The sequence below is a fragment of the Hibiscus syriacus genome, unplaced genomic scaffold (genome assembly GCF_006381635.1).
Source record: "Hibiscus syriacus cultivar Baekdansim isolate YM2019G1 unplaced genomic scaffold, ASM638163v2 tig00111952_pilon, whole genome shotgun sequence".
NCBI lineage: Eukaryota > Viridiplantae > Streptophyta > Magnoliopsida > Malvales > Malvaceae > Hibiscus > Hibiscus syriacus.
The window spans coordinates 1,112,295-1,129,005 of NW_024063220.1; positions in this window are offsets into that span (position 1 = coordinate 1,112,295).

Here is a 16,711-nt window from a genome sequence, read left to right on the forward strand (position 1 = left end):
ATATCTTAATAAATAGGCAAAAAAAAAAAGTTGATTTTTATTCATGTAGTAGATCTAATTTATTATTTTTATTTTTATCATATTTTTGTATTAATTTAACTCTCGAAGTTGTTCAATTATATCAATCTATATCTACCCTTAACTTTAATCCTTAAATTATAAATTTTAAACCCTAAACTATAATTTCTAAACCCTAAACCATAATTTTTAAACCATGAACTCTAACTTAAATTTATGATTTAGGGTTTTAAGTCAAAAGTAAGGTATAGAATGATGTAATAAGATAATACTGGGTTAGATAAAATACGATGGAGACGAAAATAATAAATTGAACCTACTACCAGAATAAATGTGACCCTTAACCCTAATAAATATAATCATCTGAGAGAATCAAGACTTACCAATAATTATCTAATTCCGGTCAATTTGTTAAATCAATTATATTAATAAGATTGAATATATACAGGAAATTTTTAATTAAAACGAGATATATGTTACAGTTATTGTTAATCTAATGAACTTTTAATAGATATTTGATTTATATAAGAATTAAAGTTATTAAAAGTTAAAGATTTAATTTAAAAATATAAATATACAAATATTATAGTAATTACTTATAGATATATTAAAGTTAATTGTTTTATTGTTGTAGAGTCAGATATTTTTTGTTGGAAAAATGTGTGAATTTCATTTATGGATTTAATATTTATATTAAATTCATATTTCTTTTAAATATTATAAATTAAAAGATAATATTTAATTTAAAATATTAGTAGGATATATATTCTTTTAAATATACCAAATTAAATAGGTATTTATCATCTATTTAACTTTGAATATTAAAATATAATTATATACTTTTGAATATTTCAAATTAAAATAATATCTATTTAAGTTTGAATAGTAAAAGAAGTTTATATCTTTTGAATATTTAAATTAAAAGATATTATTGTCTTTTTAAATTTAAATATTAAAGATATCAATATCTTTAAATATATCGAATTAAAAGATATTGTCTTTAGAGTTTTTTAATTTATCGTTTAGAGTTTGAATATAAATGAATAACATTATTTTTAATAAATTCTCTTTTGAGAATCCCTATAAATAGAGTGCTAATCTTCTAGATTAAATATATCTCAGAATTCAAGAACTTCTCTTTTCTTGAAAAATATTTTCTCTTATTATTAGTTTTTTTTTTGTGATGGTCAAAGACAATGATAGTTCATGATCTCGAAAGTTTGTGCAACAGTTCGTTGATCATCTAGTTGTTGATCCTGGGAGATAGAATACCAAAGATCTCGAGCACCTAAGGTGTCTGAAAATCTGTCTTAAGGAAACTGTGTAGCGATAGTCCTCAAATGTTTCCAATCTCAAGATCAAAATCAAAGAGTATTTTATCTTCCATTTATTCTATTTTAATTTTTAAAGAAGTTTCATTTCTTTTTTTTTAACAGAGATTATCGTGGAAGAAACTTTGGTTACTGATTTTTGTTTTAAAATGTTTATTCTGTTCGATAACAAAATCGAAAATATATTCAAATTGAAATTTGAAGATTTATTCTAAGCAATTACTAAGTTATATTTCAAGATGCGCTCCGTCTGTAGCTTGTTTCCTAGTTCTTTTATTGAGAGTTCTCGAAGAAGGTTGCTTCGTTTCAATTTTTAAATTTATCCTAAGGTAGTTCTCTCTGCTAAGCAACGTATTTATCTGATAATTTGTGGCTCTACGAACTAATATTTCTTTAATTGCCATGCCTATTGTAGAAATTGTAGAACTTCCTTAATGCACTAGTTAGTGTGCTCCTGTAACAGCTGTTGATATACTATTTAGTAAGACAGCCCTAAAAGGAAGAAAAGAAGTAAAGAACGAAAAATGACTCGAAAACGCTCCTTGTAATAAGATCACTCCATGCTGCATTCAAAGATCAAAGAAAACCAGAGATGGCATTTCGAGAGAAAAACTGAGCCTTCGGTCAATTCATAGTTTTTCTAACTGTAGCTAGACTTGTAGTTAAGAGTTCTTTGAGTTCAGGGTTTAGAGGTAGTAACACCTTGCCTTTGGGTGAAGGTTAGGTGATTTAGTTTCTAACTAAATCTTGTTGGTTGAATAAACCAAAATTTATTTTTGGTTTATTGTTGGAATTATTATCAATTCTAATTTCTTTTGTTAAACAAAATCATGATCGCTAGTGATCATGAGCCACAATGGGAAGTTTGTTAAATTTTAAAGATAGAATTTCAATATGTGATTTTATTGGTCATGGTAATTTTGATCAAATGTGAGATGATCCTCCTACTAATAGATAGGATGATGTAAACATTGTTACCACATTTAAAAAAAATGCGTGAGCATTAATTATGACATTTTAATATAAAATATTAAATATGACATGATTAAATAATATCTTTTGATATTTATAATTATTATAAAATATCATAATAATTATGGCTTGTGTTTGGAAACATTGTACTATTAATTTTTTTTTTAAGAAAATTTATAGATACAAACAAATTCAGAGTTAAATCAAAGGCTTTTGAATATAGGTTGTCAAAGTTAAAGGATTAGTTTCTTTTATTTTTAGTTGTTAAGAAGAATTGAGTTGCCTTGATATATCTGTTTCAGGTTTTAGTGCTATTGATTCCATCATTTAACAAAAAATATAACACTTGAAAAAGGGAAATAAGTTGTTGAATTTATTTCACCTTAGAATCTTGCATTGATTTTAAATTTGAAAAGGAAATAAATCGTTGAATTTATTTTCTTATTAATCTTATATGATTTTGGTTTGTAAACAGAAATAAAATGTCAAATTTATTTTCTTTGAGGTCTTGAACAATTTCATTTGTAGAAGAAATAAATTGTTAAATTTTTTCACAGAATCTTGTATGATTCTATTTTGCAAAAGAATTAAATCATTGAATTTATTTCTTGAGAATCAAGTATGATTCTATTTTGTAAAAAGAAATAAATCGTTAAATTTATTTCTTGGAAGTATCGAACAAAGCATGGAAAAACTATAGTTTTCTAAGATGTAATCATATTCTCAAAGCCTTATATGATGCACATTATGAAGTGTACATTGTTTAAAATGACTAAAGAATTATGGATGATATTGAACCATAAATACGGAACGAACGATACTAGCATTAAGGTAGTAACATAGTTATCAAATTTGTAATAATGGTAGAGACAAGAGGGAATAATTTTTTTATTACCTCTATTGATGATAGCAAAAGGTATTGCTACGTGTATCTGCTAAAAGAGCAAAAGCGAAGTTATAGATAAATTTATTTTCTATAAACAAGAAGTTGAAAACCAACTTAATAAAGATTAAGATCCTAAGAAGTGATCTTGGTGGTGAATATGTTGAACCATTTGGTGAATTTTGTTTACAACATGGTATTATTCATGAAGTAACACCACCATATTCTCCTCAATCAAATAGAGTAGTCGAGTGGAAAAATCGGACTCTAAAAGAAATGATGAATGCCTTGTTAGAAGTTTTGTGTTATCATAAAACATGTGGGGAGAAGCTTTCCTTTCAACTAATTACTTTTTAAATAAGGTTCCCCAAAAGGAAAAAGACAAGATACCATATGAATTACAAAAATTTCAGAAATAATCCTACAAACATTTGAAAATGTGAAGGTGTCTTACCAAGGTAATGACCCCATTACCAAAGCAAATGAAAATAGGTCCTAAAACATTGGATTGCATTTTCATTGGTTATGCAAAACATAACAATGTGTATCGATTTCTTGTGTGTGAATCAAAGAATCTTGAGATTCAAAAGAACACATTAATGAAATCAAAGAATGTACCATTCTTTGAAAATATTTTCCCTTATAAATCTAAGGAGATTGTTCAAAGTTCAATTAAACGAACTTTAGAGACTAACAATAAAGATAGTCTAGATCATCAACTAGAGGCTAATTTTTTTTTTTTTTTAAATAGAGCTCTCGAAACGATCTTTTTTCTTAAAAACGTAAGTTTGATTTTTAAAATTTGGTTTTTTAAAAGATCTCATCTTGAATAATTTGATGACTAGTTAATAATAAAACACGATTCGAGGAATCGCCACAACATTTGATTATGGTGTGATTGGGCACCCAAAAACGAATTTTTCATTTTAATAAAAATATTAATTTTAATTAAAACAAAACATTTGTAGTCTGCATTACCAAAAAGTTGAGTTCGGGAATGGGTTACATTTGGGGAAGGGTTAACACCCCCATAGTGCCCTAAATCGGTACATAGTCGATTAATTAGTTGTCTTTGTAATGAAATTTGCGAATTTGAGTTTAATTTAATTTAAGATCCCTTACAAACATTATTCTTTGAATTTTGGAATGAAACACAATAATATTTAATTATTTCCTTTTGAGTAGAATCGACCTCTCATACCTTAAAGCAGCCGATTCTTACTCCAATCAAAAAAAGAAAATATTATATTACATCCTAAAGTTCATTATTAGTTCAAAATAACAATACAATAAAACAAAATAACTCTAAAACCTTTTCTTTTTTTTTAAAAAATATTCTTTGGATTTAAGAGATAATTATTTTCAATCGAGAATAAACAACCTCTCATGCCTTAAAGCAGTCATTTATTACTCCAATCGAAATGAAGAGATATAACTATTTCATCTTAAAATTCAATATTGATTTAGAGAAAATGATAATATCTAATTATTTCCAATCGAGAATAAATAACCTCTCATTCCTTAAAGCAATCATTTATCACTCCAACCAAAATGAAAATATATTATTTCGTCCTAAAATTCAATATAATTCGAGTGTTACTATTTTGAAATCCCTTTGAAAAATACATGCAAAAATAAAACAAGTTAAAAGCATACACCAAGAAAGTACAATTAATTATTTATTTACCAACCTTTAATGAGAATAAGGATGTTCAATTATTTAAATAATTGAGACGAGACCATATATTCGATCTAACATTCTTTCTCTGTGAACTTAATTAAAAGAACATGATCTTTTTATCAATCCCCAAATTTTAAAATGGGTTCAATTTAATTCGTGTCACTTAATGGTATAGACTTTTATTTTAAAATTATCGAAAGTAACTTTCTTATACGTTAAGATAGTCACTTTATGACAATCTTAAATGAATGAATATAACCCTTAGTCAAATTATTTTGATTCAGGTCAAGAAATGCTTATCGGGGTATCATGCAAATTAATAGAGAACAAAACTAATTAGTGACTAAAATAAAATAAAATAAAAGAGACATGCAAAAATTAAATAAAACAAATTACAAATAAGACTAGAATATAAACCAATAAATCATCATGTAAAAAATTAAAACAAAATAAAGTGCATAAGTGACTAAAATGAACATTTTAATATTAAGTGCTAAAATTACAAATAAAAATAAATAAAACATGGGGACCAAATTAAATAAAATAAAATTTCATAATTAAAATTTTACTAGCCTAATGCTTTTAAAGAAAAAAAGAAAAATGCGTAAATTACTAAATCAATCCATAAATATTAAAAAAATTAAATCATCACTACACATGACCAAAATGTAAAAACATGCCTAAATAAGGGGGACTAAACAACAAATATCCCAAAAATACATAGTATGCATAACAATGGGTAAATAACAACTACGATCCCTACAAGTGACCAACAAGCAAAAACACGCTAAACTATGGGGAACTAAATAGAAAATATCCCAAAAAATATAAAGCATGTATAAAAATGGGTAAATAGCAAATTAGGTCCTTACAAGTGACTAACATGCAAAAACGCGTTTAAGATGGAATGACTGAAGCGTGATTTTACCTTAAGCCCAGGTGACCTAAAAAGTAATTAATCCAAAACAATTTATATAAAAGCATAATAAAAAACCCTAAACTAAGCCTAAACTCATCTCCCTTAGCCTCATCATCCTTAATCTCTCCCCTCTCTTTATTTTCCCTCTCAACCGAGAGCCCTAAAAGCTCTCTTTTAATACCGATTATCGCTCGACGATGACAACTCTAAACTTCGACCACCACTAAACTTCAATCGAGAGGCCCATAACACCCCATAAACACAAAAAACTTCTCTTTCCTCATCTCCCCATATTCTTCTCCTCTTCGATCGAACCACTAATGAACCCCTTTCACCATAAAACAGGTTTAAATCGGTTATAACTACAATTTTTGACCACCACATACGGTGGTCGGACCTCCTCGTGGCCTAAATCTGACCTAAAACCTCCTGATCTAACGATATAAATCCAAACCAACACCTTTTTGACCTAAACCTCTAAAAAAAGAAGACCCAAAAAGCTATAGCCCTCTAAACGCCCGATGAACCCTGGTTGTTAGACTCCGGTGGCAGAAACCCAACCGACTAAGGTAAAACCCTATCTCTCTTCTTCTTTCTTCTTTTGTTTCCTTTTCGAATGCTTGCCTTTATGAATTATTGATATTTTATTTCGAATGGAAGAGTGGATCTAAAAAAGTTTCTTTTATTGCTTTGAAAATGGTGGTCTAGAGACCTTTACAAACTTTTTTCGATCTGTTCTCCCCATTCCCGTTACAATTGTTTCTGGTCTCCCCTTTTTTTTTCTTTTTCTTTTTTTTTCAAAAACCCCAAGGCTCCCTTATTCAAATTTGGTTTTTTCTCTAACCAGTCTCTCCTCCTTTTTCCTTTTATCTGTTGCACATATATCTTTTATCTTTGCATGTTCCTTTGGATGAACTCACGTAGCAAGGTTGCCTTTCACGGTTGGTAATGGTGACAATGAAGGACACGGGTGAGGGCTAATAGGTAAGAGAAATCATTTGTTTTTATTGTTTTGTTATTTGTTTTTATTTCCTCTTCCTGCGTGTTGATTTGGATGAACTGATGTGGCAGGGAAGATGATGACGTTGGTAGTTGAAACGGTGGCTGTCACGTGGCCAGAATGATGGCAGAAGCGGCAGTGACGACTGGTTCTCGGTGTGAGAGTGGCAAGGGAAGCTGGAAACCCTAGGGTTTCAAACCCTATGTATTTAGTTTAGTTAGGCTTGTTGTTGGGCCTCAGTTTGGGCTAGGTTATGATGAATTGGGGTTTAGGTCTCGATTGGGCCTCTTGAGTTGTATTTGGGCCCACTTTGGGTTTGTTGTAAAGGCCTGTAAAAGAAATAAAATAAAAATAAAACAAAAAATAATAACAATTAATAATAATGTTAATGGAATGTCAGGGCGAAAACGGGTTTTGACAGCTGCCTCTCTTTTCCCATGCTTTTATTAACAAGAATATGGAAAAGATAAAAAGGCAACGCATTTTTGTTCGCTTCCATCTTGATGTTGTCTCAAGTAAGGCTACCAGATGTCCTGAAGGATTTACTTATCATGCTCGAAAGAATTACTGATGGCCCGAAGGACTTATCAATTTGGGAAATAGTTTAACACGTAACAAACTTTGGAAATCGTTTTCTTACTTTTCAAAAATTTCAATTTTCAAAAAATATTTAAATAAGAAGCTTTGAAAATCGTTTTCTCATTTTTCGAAAAACATATGAAAACATCCTGCTCGAAGGTCTTATGTATGGCCCGAAGGACTTATCCTCTTGCTCGAAAGACTCATAGATGACCTGAAAGATTTAAGCATCATGCTCGAAAGACTTACTGATGGCTCGAAGGACTTACCAATTTTAGAAATAGTTTACTAGGTAATAAACTTTGGAAATCGAAAGTCTTTATGAAAACATATGAAAACATCCTGCCCGAAGGTCTTATGGTGCCCCAAAGGACTTATCATCTTTATCGAAAGGCTTATAGATGACCCGAAAGATTTAATCATCATGCTCAAAAGACTTACTGATGGCCTGAAGGACTTATCAATTTGGGAAATAGTTTACTAGGTAAGAAACTTTGGAATTTTTCTTACTTTTCAAAAATTTCAATTTTTAGAAAAAATTTAAATGAGAAACATTGGAAATTATTTTCTTATTTTTCGAAAATGATATCAACATCTTGCCCGAAGGTCTTATGGATGACATGAAGGACTTATCATCTTTCTCGAAAGACTTACAAATTACCTAAAGGATTTAATCATCACGCTCGAAAGACTTACTGACGGCCCAAATGTCTTGTCAATTTTGGAAATAGTTTACTAGGTAAGAAACTTTGGAAATTGTTTTCTTATTTTTCAAAAATTTTAATTTTCAGATTTAAATGAGAAACTTTAAAATTTGTTTTCTCATTTTTTTTTCAAAAAACATGTGAAAACATCCTACTCGAAGGTCTTATGAATGGCCCGAATGACTATTATCCTGCTCGAAAGGCTTATAGATGACCTGAAGGATTTAATCATCATGCTCAAAAGACTTACTGATGTCTCGAAGGACTTACTAAGTAAGAAACTTTGGAAAACAACTTCTTACTTTTTGAAAAACATATAAAAACATCCTGCCCGAAGGCCTTATGGATGGCCCAAAGGACTTATCATCTTGCTCAAAAGGCTTATAGATGACTCGAAGGATTTAATCATCATGCTCGAATAACTTACTGATGGCCCGAAGGACTTACTAAGTAAGAAACTTTGGAAATCATTTTCTTACTTCTTAACTTATAAAAATAACTTAATGGTCGGGTAATATACCCTATTTCAAAGTAATGCTTTCTATGTGGATTGGGCCCACCCTATTCTTCAAGTTCTACCTCCCTAAATGTGATTCCCTACATTTAAGGTTTGAATTCTAGCTTTCACTTGTTGAGATTTTGATATCATGAATCTTTTCTTTTCGTTGAAAGATATGTAAAAACCATATGTTTATGTGTTAAATGTGAATAAAATGTAATGCATTTTCTTTTATGCAAATGATGTTCTCATGCATGCATAAATGTTGATTCAATTTTCCTTTAACTTCAAAGTGGAGAACTTGGTCTTCTTCTACTTGATCACTTTTCTCTAGGGTTTACTCAGATATCAATGTAACAACTTATAATTTTAAGCTTGCAATTTTGAAGAGCCATCTGATCGCTTATGTTTTTGCGTCTTCTTGCTACGGTTGGAAATATGACCTAGATGCCCCTTTCTGTCCTTGAATCAATTGTTCTATCAAAGTTGTTTTTTTTCAGGACTCTACACTTAATTGACACTAGACTGGTTTACTTTACAAGGTAAGCTTTGCTTAAATTTATGGTTTACCGCTAACACTCCAAGTTGTGAGGCTCATTCTCAATGTATTTTCGGTATGAATCTTGTTATCTCAACATGATATGGGTTTTTGGGCATGCTCCAGAGTGGGTATTTTCATTACTCATCCCTATTTGGGTGCCAAAATTTCATCTTTGACTGGTATCACTCTTGAATTTTGCTATGAGTGGGATATGCACCCCTTTCAAATAAGGCGATCATCTACTTCTTGATGGGTTACCGACAACTTCACAAATAAGTGTTACAAGTTCTATCCTTCATTCCTTTTGATGTCTCAGATTATTTGCTTTCAAGAATGTTGAATGCTTCATTATTCTGGCATCGTTTATTCTTTTTCTCCAATAGAGGCAGAATGAGCCTCACCAGCTTCAATGACCTTTTGCATTTGAGATTGTCTTATTTGGAAACATTTTTATTATTTCTTTTCTTTTAGAAATAAAAGAACAAAAGAATTTTGTAAAGTATTACCCCTTAATTTAGGCTCACAATTAAAGAAAATCATAAACGAGTTCACAAAATATCAAAAGAATCAACAACTCTTTTAATATTTTCAAAGTTATAGGTCTTTGACAAGTGTCAAAATTGATGGGTTGGCTTCAAGTTGGCTTCCTATTTTATAAGATTTCAATCATCAAAGATGCCATTTCTTTCTCGGTCCTTGTGAACATTATAACATGCCCCTCTTTCTTAGCTTGGTATTTTAATCGGATGCAGACAAAATGACGCAACTAGCATAATCAATTACTAGACTTTCTAGAACACTTTTATTTTGGTTCTCTGAAATCTTCCATTTGTTCAAGCTTCATAGAATTCCTTAGCAGAGGTAGTGTAGGGACATCAATATAATATAAAATTCATGAGTGTCTGTGTGAGGTCACTATAACATGTGTTCCTCAACTCCCTTAGTCCATTTTACTGAAACCCGTTATTAGATAAATTTGATTTAAATTTCCATTGTTTGATTAGCTGAATTTAACTTTATTGTATATATATATATATATATTATAATCACCTTTATCGGGCTAGTTGAAGGGTTCATCTCATTATAAAGTCTTCGACTAGACAATCGTAGTGGAGCAAACACCGAACTACCAAGTACCCGAGCAATGTCATGGTTTGAATGCAATCTATTCATAAAACGGGGCTTTGAGTTTCCTTGTAACCAATTGTTTCAGTTGAATAGCTGAGGTTATTGTATAATCTATAATAATATAATTTATTAACCTTTTGAGTATTCAGATTTATAATTTATTAAGCTCATCGAGAAGAACCTGTTATAGTCTATGTATCATTGATGGTCATAAAATCTATATTTAGAGTTCAACTCCCAAACAACTGGCCTATAGTAAATCATCTACTCCACCATTCAATTTTTGAAGATTAGGATCATCACTAAACGTCCTCAATAGAAGTGTAGTCTAGTCAGTTTTGCAATGTCATACACAGAGATGCCCCATTTTGTCCACTCATGCATACATGAATGCCAAAGATCCATAATTTAATTATTTAAAGAGTTTTTAATTCAATTGATATTCAAAGAACTGCAAGATTGCAAATTTGATTCAAATCTCACCATCTTTAAAGTATCATAAGTTTATTTAAATATCCTTACAAGAAAGCTGAGAAATGACAAAAATAAATTCAAACAAGATTTGCAAAATAGAATAAAGCTTCATGATGGATGAAATGGCGTCTTCCTAATTAGGATGCCCATTACTCATCAAATGTAGTGGCACTTGATTCAATTGGATGCTACATACTATGCTTTGATGCCCCACTCGAGTTCGTCATCCATTGCTCCACCAATTCTTCTATCAACAATTTATTTCCAACAAGCATTTCTATCTCCTTTAACAGCGGCCTACAATTCCCTAAAAAATACCCAGATGCCCCCAAGTGGAAATCACATACACTATCTTGATCATAGCCTTGGACAGAAGGGTTTGGTGGCACTTTTGTTGGCCTCAGTGTGAGGTATTGACATTTAATCAAATTGGGGTACAGAACTAAGATAGAAGTTTGGAACACCTTCAAAGTACTTCTTGATCGTGGGACTTTCTTTGGTTGGTTTGATGAATAGCTGCTCATTTTCTTTTGCGGCTGTGGGGGATCTAGACGTGACATTTGTTATATTATCGCTTTTACTTCTTAATCAGTTGGGATTTTGGAAGTGACTTTCAAGTATTCTTGTTGATTGCATTTTCAATTAACTTCTCATCTGTCACAATCCTCAAAGTCCTTTGTTGAGTTTTCCAGCATTAACTCGAAGAAAGGAACTTGAAGAGAATTATGAAATATATATGATATTTCTTCTTCTAACATAGGAGGTTGAACTTGTGCAGCTACCACTCTCCATCTTAGGGCATATTCTTTAAACCTTTCAGTCGCTTTCATCTTTATTCTTTGAATATCTTAACGTTTTGGGGATAATTCTTTAACATATCGATATTGTCCCAAAAAAGATCAGCCAGACCGACCTACCTCTTGACTTCTCTCTGTTCAAATAGTTATACTACTACATCTGGCCCAGTAAGACTATCATGAAAGTAATGTATCAACATTATCATCATTTAAGTACCTTCCATCTTTTGCAAAACATTTTAGATGAATTAGGGGACAACTGGTGCCATCATATTTCTCAAAATTAGGCACCCTAAATTCATGTAGGATGACCAAATCAGGGACCAAGCTGAGTTCTCTTGCTTCTAGTTCTTTGTGAGAGGCATTAAATTTTTCATAGCTCCAATTGATTCCTTCAACTACTTGAATTTATCTTTAAATTGCTTATGATTAATGAGACTCTTCCCTGGCTTGAGTGGGATACCCCATGGTAGGTTGTCATTCTTGATGCATTAGTCTAACAACACTGATATCCTTTATCAACTATTTTCTCTCTATCAGTAGCCTTTGTTGCCATCACCTGGATCATTTGGTTCGATACATCTTGTAGAGAACTCGATGTTTGATTTCTCACATCTTGTTGTAACCCGATCAACTGCTCTTGCAATCCATCTTGTGATCCCTCATGATATTGCTCTATTGTTTCCATTTGTTTGTTAATGATATGAGGAAGTAGTATGAATGAATGATCTTGGTATTACTTTCACATAACCCTCCATAAAATATTTCCATGTTTTCATAATTAATGCATGTAAAATGCTTAAATAAAAAATGCAATGCAAATACATGTATGCAAAAGGTGTCATTCCAGGGTGACCATCTTAAAACAACTTTCATTGAACATAAAGGTTTCATTACATCAAACAAACTTTACATATAAGGGATAGCTTTAACTCCTAACTTCTCTATCTCTCTCAAAATCCAACTTAACTTTCATTCATTTTCGGGTGTTGAGTTGTCAATATACTTCAATTCTCTTTCAAAGTCAGTCAAATCAACCAATTTGTGAGCCACATAGCTTTCTTGGGTCATAGCTTCTTTCATGACGTTGTCTTTTTCCTCCATCTTATGCATCAATTCTCGGAGCTATAAAGTTATTCATTTTTCTTTGTAAAAAAGTCTTTGTGGTTATGAAATCGTACAAAATCTCTACAATCATCTACAAGAATCATCAATGACTTGTTCTTGGTCGTAGTGGCTTCTAGCTCAGCATCATTTTCACGCTCTTAGAGATGATATAAAACTTCCATATTGGCTATGGACATATTCAATATATTATTTTCAGCTTGACATCTTCCCGAATCATTACCAACTGTATTGAGCTTTTTTTTGCAATATGTAAATCATAAGAGAACTTTTTGGCTCGAAATTTATGCGCCTTTCAATTCTTTGTCCATTGTTTAACATCATTTTTCAATTTAGTGACCCCTTTTTCCCACTTCTCTGGGGTATTTCTATACTAGAATTTTAAAGGCTTGACTGATCCTTTGAAAACCATCATGCATGACTCCCATCTCTCTATTTAATTTATCATTTTCACTCTTCAAATGACGAACTTGAGCTTCGTACTTTAGTAAACAATCTTCCTCTTAGATGCCCCCACTTATACCCTTACCTTTGAAAACTTTCGACTTCATCCTAACAGGACAATTAGTTACCAAACTAGGTTAACCTTTTATTTCAAACTGCAATGCTCCATGATCCAAAAGATTTTGGACTCAACGCTTGAAGGTGTTTCAATTCTCAATGGAATGCCCTTGAGCTTCAGCATGATATTCACAACGAACATTGACATCATACCAATTTGGATATGGAGATTGCCAATTTCACATAATGCGGGGCTACCTCTTAGGCTTCTAATAGTTTATCATACAACTCCTTATAGATATAGGGATAGGGTCAAAATGAGAGCCACCTCTCGGCTTAGATTGAACTGGAGTCTTCAGGTTATTGTCCTGATGTTGGGAGTATACTCTCATATACCCACAAATTCTTATTGCATGACTTCTTTCCATCTTTCTGAATTTCTACAGTTGTCATAATTTCCTTGGGGTCTCTAGACAACTTGTTGAAACGAATGATGATTGTGCATGATTTCTCAGATTGGCTAGGATCAGCTTGTTCTAAACTAGTCCCTTATGTACTTGACATTACAGGATTGTTTTCATCGAGTTCTTCCTTTCTTTGCAGAAGTCTCTATTCCTTTGGCCAAAGCAGCCAATCTATCCATCATCTTGGACATTTGTTCTCTAATCTCTCTTATCTCATTTTTCTCTTCATCAAAGATACGATCTTTGGGTGCATAGCTCTTCAATATTCCCAGAGCTTCCTCAAGATGCCATTCTCTAGTTGTGTTATAGTCTACTTGATCATGATTCCTTTGTCCATCATGAAAACCTTTTACTCTGATGACCACTCATAAATCAACACCTTTTGATTATGTCATGATCATGGGATGCAAGCAAAAAAAAAACAACATAAAAAAGTAGTACAATAAGATAACAAAATGATGAATTATTATAAAAGCAATAATAACAAAATAAATAAATTAATAAGCTAATGCCAAACTAGAATGCAGATGCAAATACACAAGGTGTTAATTCCAAAAGCGATCATAATAGTACAACCTTCATCAGACCATAAGTCTTTCTTACACTAGACATACGAGCTTTATTTTCTTCCTTTACTTGATCTAGGCTTTTCTCAAGATCTGATATCGTCTTCGTAGTCGTTGTTGGACTTCTCAAAGTGTTGATCCGTCTATCTTTGTTTTAATTCACCTACTGTGATTATTGGATCTCTAGACCTCCATTTTCTTGGGATTCTCCAAGAGAAAAGCATCCTTGATATCTCGTGAATGATCTTCTTACTCTTAACTCAACTAGCATCTTACTATTTAATATCATCTGATCTTTGTTCATTTAATAGGAGTATTCGATCAACTTTGTTTGTAAGTCGCCGCCCTTACGGATTTTACTACCTAGTTATGGAACTCTTATGTCGATATGAAGAACTTTTAATTTGGTCAATCACTTGTGAATTAATACCTTTGGGTGATATGAAGATGTAAAAGCAAGAAAATAAAATCAAAATAAAATAGACACAGAACAAAAATGGTTTAATACACATAGGATAAATAATAAGATATTAAATACTATAAGCATCAAATAGAACCTACCCTCATAGGTACCACCCAAACATGGCTTTCTACCCCATGCTTTGTTTAACATAAAAAATCCTAACCTCATGCCATCTAGTTCGCGTGCTATTCAAAAAAAACCTAACCACATGATATCTAGTTCTCATACATTTATTAAAAAAACAAAATTAAATTACAAAATTAAAAGACTCAAAAGATCTTTTCCTTATGCACTCTCCTCATGTGATTCTTAAAGTTTGGGTAGGTCAGCTTTATAGTCTTGGGCTCATATGATGGGTTCGTCTTTAGGGTAAGAAGTACTCAAATTGTTCTTACCGGTGCCCCCTTGGGCTGCTAGACCCTCAATCTTGACCCTCATAGGCTTTCAAGTCGAGTTCGATTCGAGGGGACACACCTCTTTATGTCCATACGAAGGTGAAAACCATCACGAGGACCATAAGGCGTGAGCCCCAAGAGCGATCCACTATCCTATACGGATGTGAAAACCACACGAGGTAGTAGTTTCTCACTCTTACTTAAATAGGATAGAGCGGGGTTTTAGCTCATGTTATGCAAATGCAACTGTGTAGTATATGTGGAAAAGCGAAAACAAAACAAACAACACAAAACAAAATTCCCAAAATCTTTCACATTTATTTATTTGAAAACAATAGCAAACAAGAAGTACAACTATTTATTGGTTAATCAAATTATAAACATAAAACAAATCAAAACACCCAAGGGATCAAAAACTAAATTAGAAAGATTTGTAACTTTCATTGCAAAGACAATTAATTAATTAACTAACGGCTCGACTCTCTAAAAAGTCCTAGCAGAGTCGCCAAGCTGTCGAAACAATTTTTTTCTTAAAATACAAGTTTGATTTTTAAAATCTAGTTTTTTAAAAGATATGGTCTCGGATAATTTGATGACCAGTTAATAAAAACGTGATTCGAGGAGTCGTCACCAACCTTTGATTAGGGTGTTATTGGGCACCCAAAAACGTATTTATCATTTTAATAAAAATATTAATTTAATTAAAAAAAATTTGCGGTGCTTATTACCAAAAGTTGAGTTCGGGAGTCAGTTACGTGTAGGAAGGATTAGCACCCCCACAACGCCCTAAATCAGAACCTAGTCAATTAATTAGTTGTCTTTGCAATGAAATTTATGAATTTGTGTTTAATTTAATTTAAGATCCTTACAAACAATATTCTTTGAATTTGGGATGAAACACAATAATATTTAATTATTTTCTTTCGAGAAGAATCAACCTCTCATACCTTAAAGCATCCGATCTTACTCCAATTGAAAAAAGAAAAATATTATAATTACATCATAAAGTTCATTATTAATTCACAATAACAATACAATAAAAAATAACTTTAATACCTTATCTTTTTTATAAAAAAACATTTCTTTGGATTTTAAGAGAGAAAATGATAATATAATTATTTCCAATGAGAATAAACAACCTCATATGTCTTAAAGCAGTCATTTATTACTCCAATCGAATGAAGAGATATCACTATGTCGTCTTAAATTCAATATTGATTCAAGAGAAAATGATATAACTAATTATTTCCAATCGAGAATAAATGACCTCTCATACCTAAGCATTCATTTATTACTCCAATTGAAATGAAAATAATTACTTTTTCATCCTAAATTCAATATAATTCGAGTGTTGCTATTTTGAAATCCCTTGAAAAATACATGCAAAATAAAACAAATTAAAAGCATACACCAAGCAAGTACAATTAATTAATTATTTTACCAACCTTTAACGAGAATAAGGATGTTCAATTATTTAATACATCGAGACGAGACCTTAGATTCGATCTAAAATTCTTTCTTGGTGAACTTAATTAAAAGAACATGATCTTTTTCTTAATCCCCAAATTTTAAAATGGGTTCAATTTAATTTGTGTCACATAATGGGATCTTTCATTTTAAAATTATGAAAGTAAATTTTTTACACGTTAATACAATCACTTTACGACAATC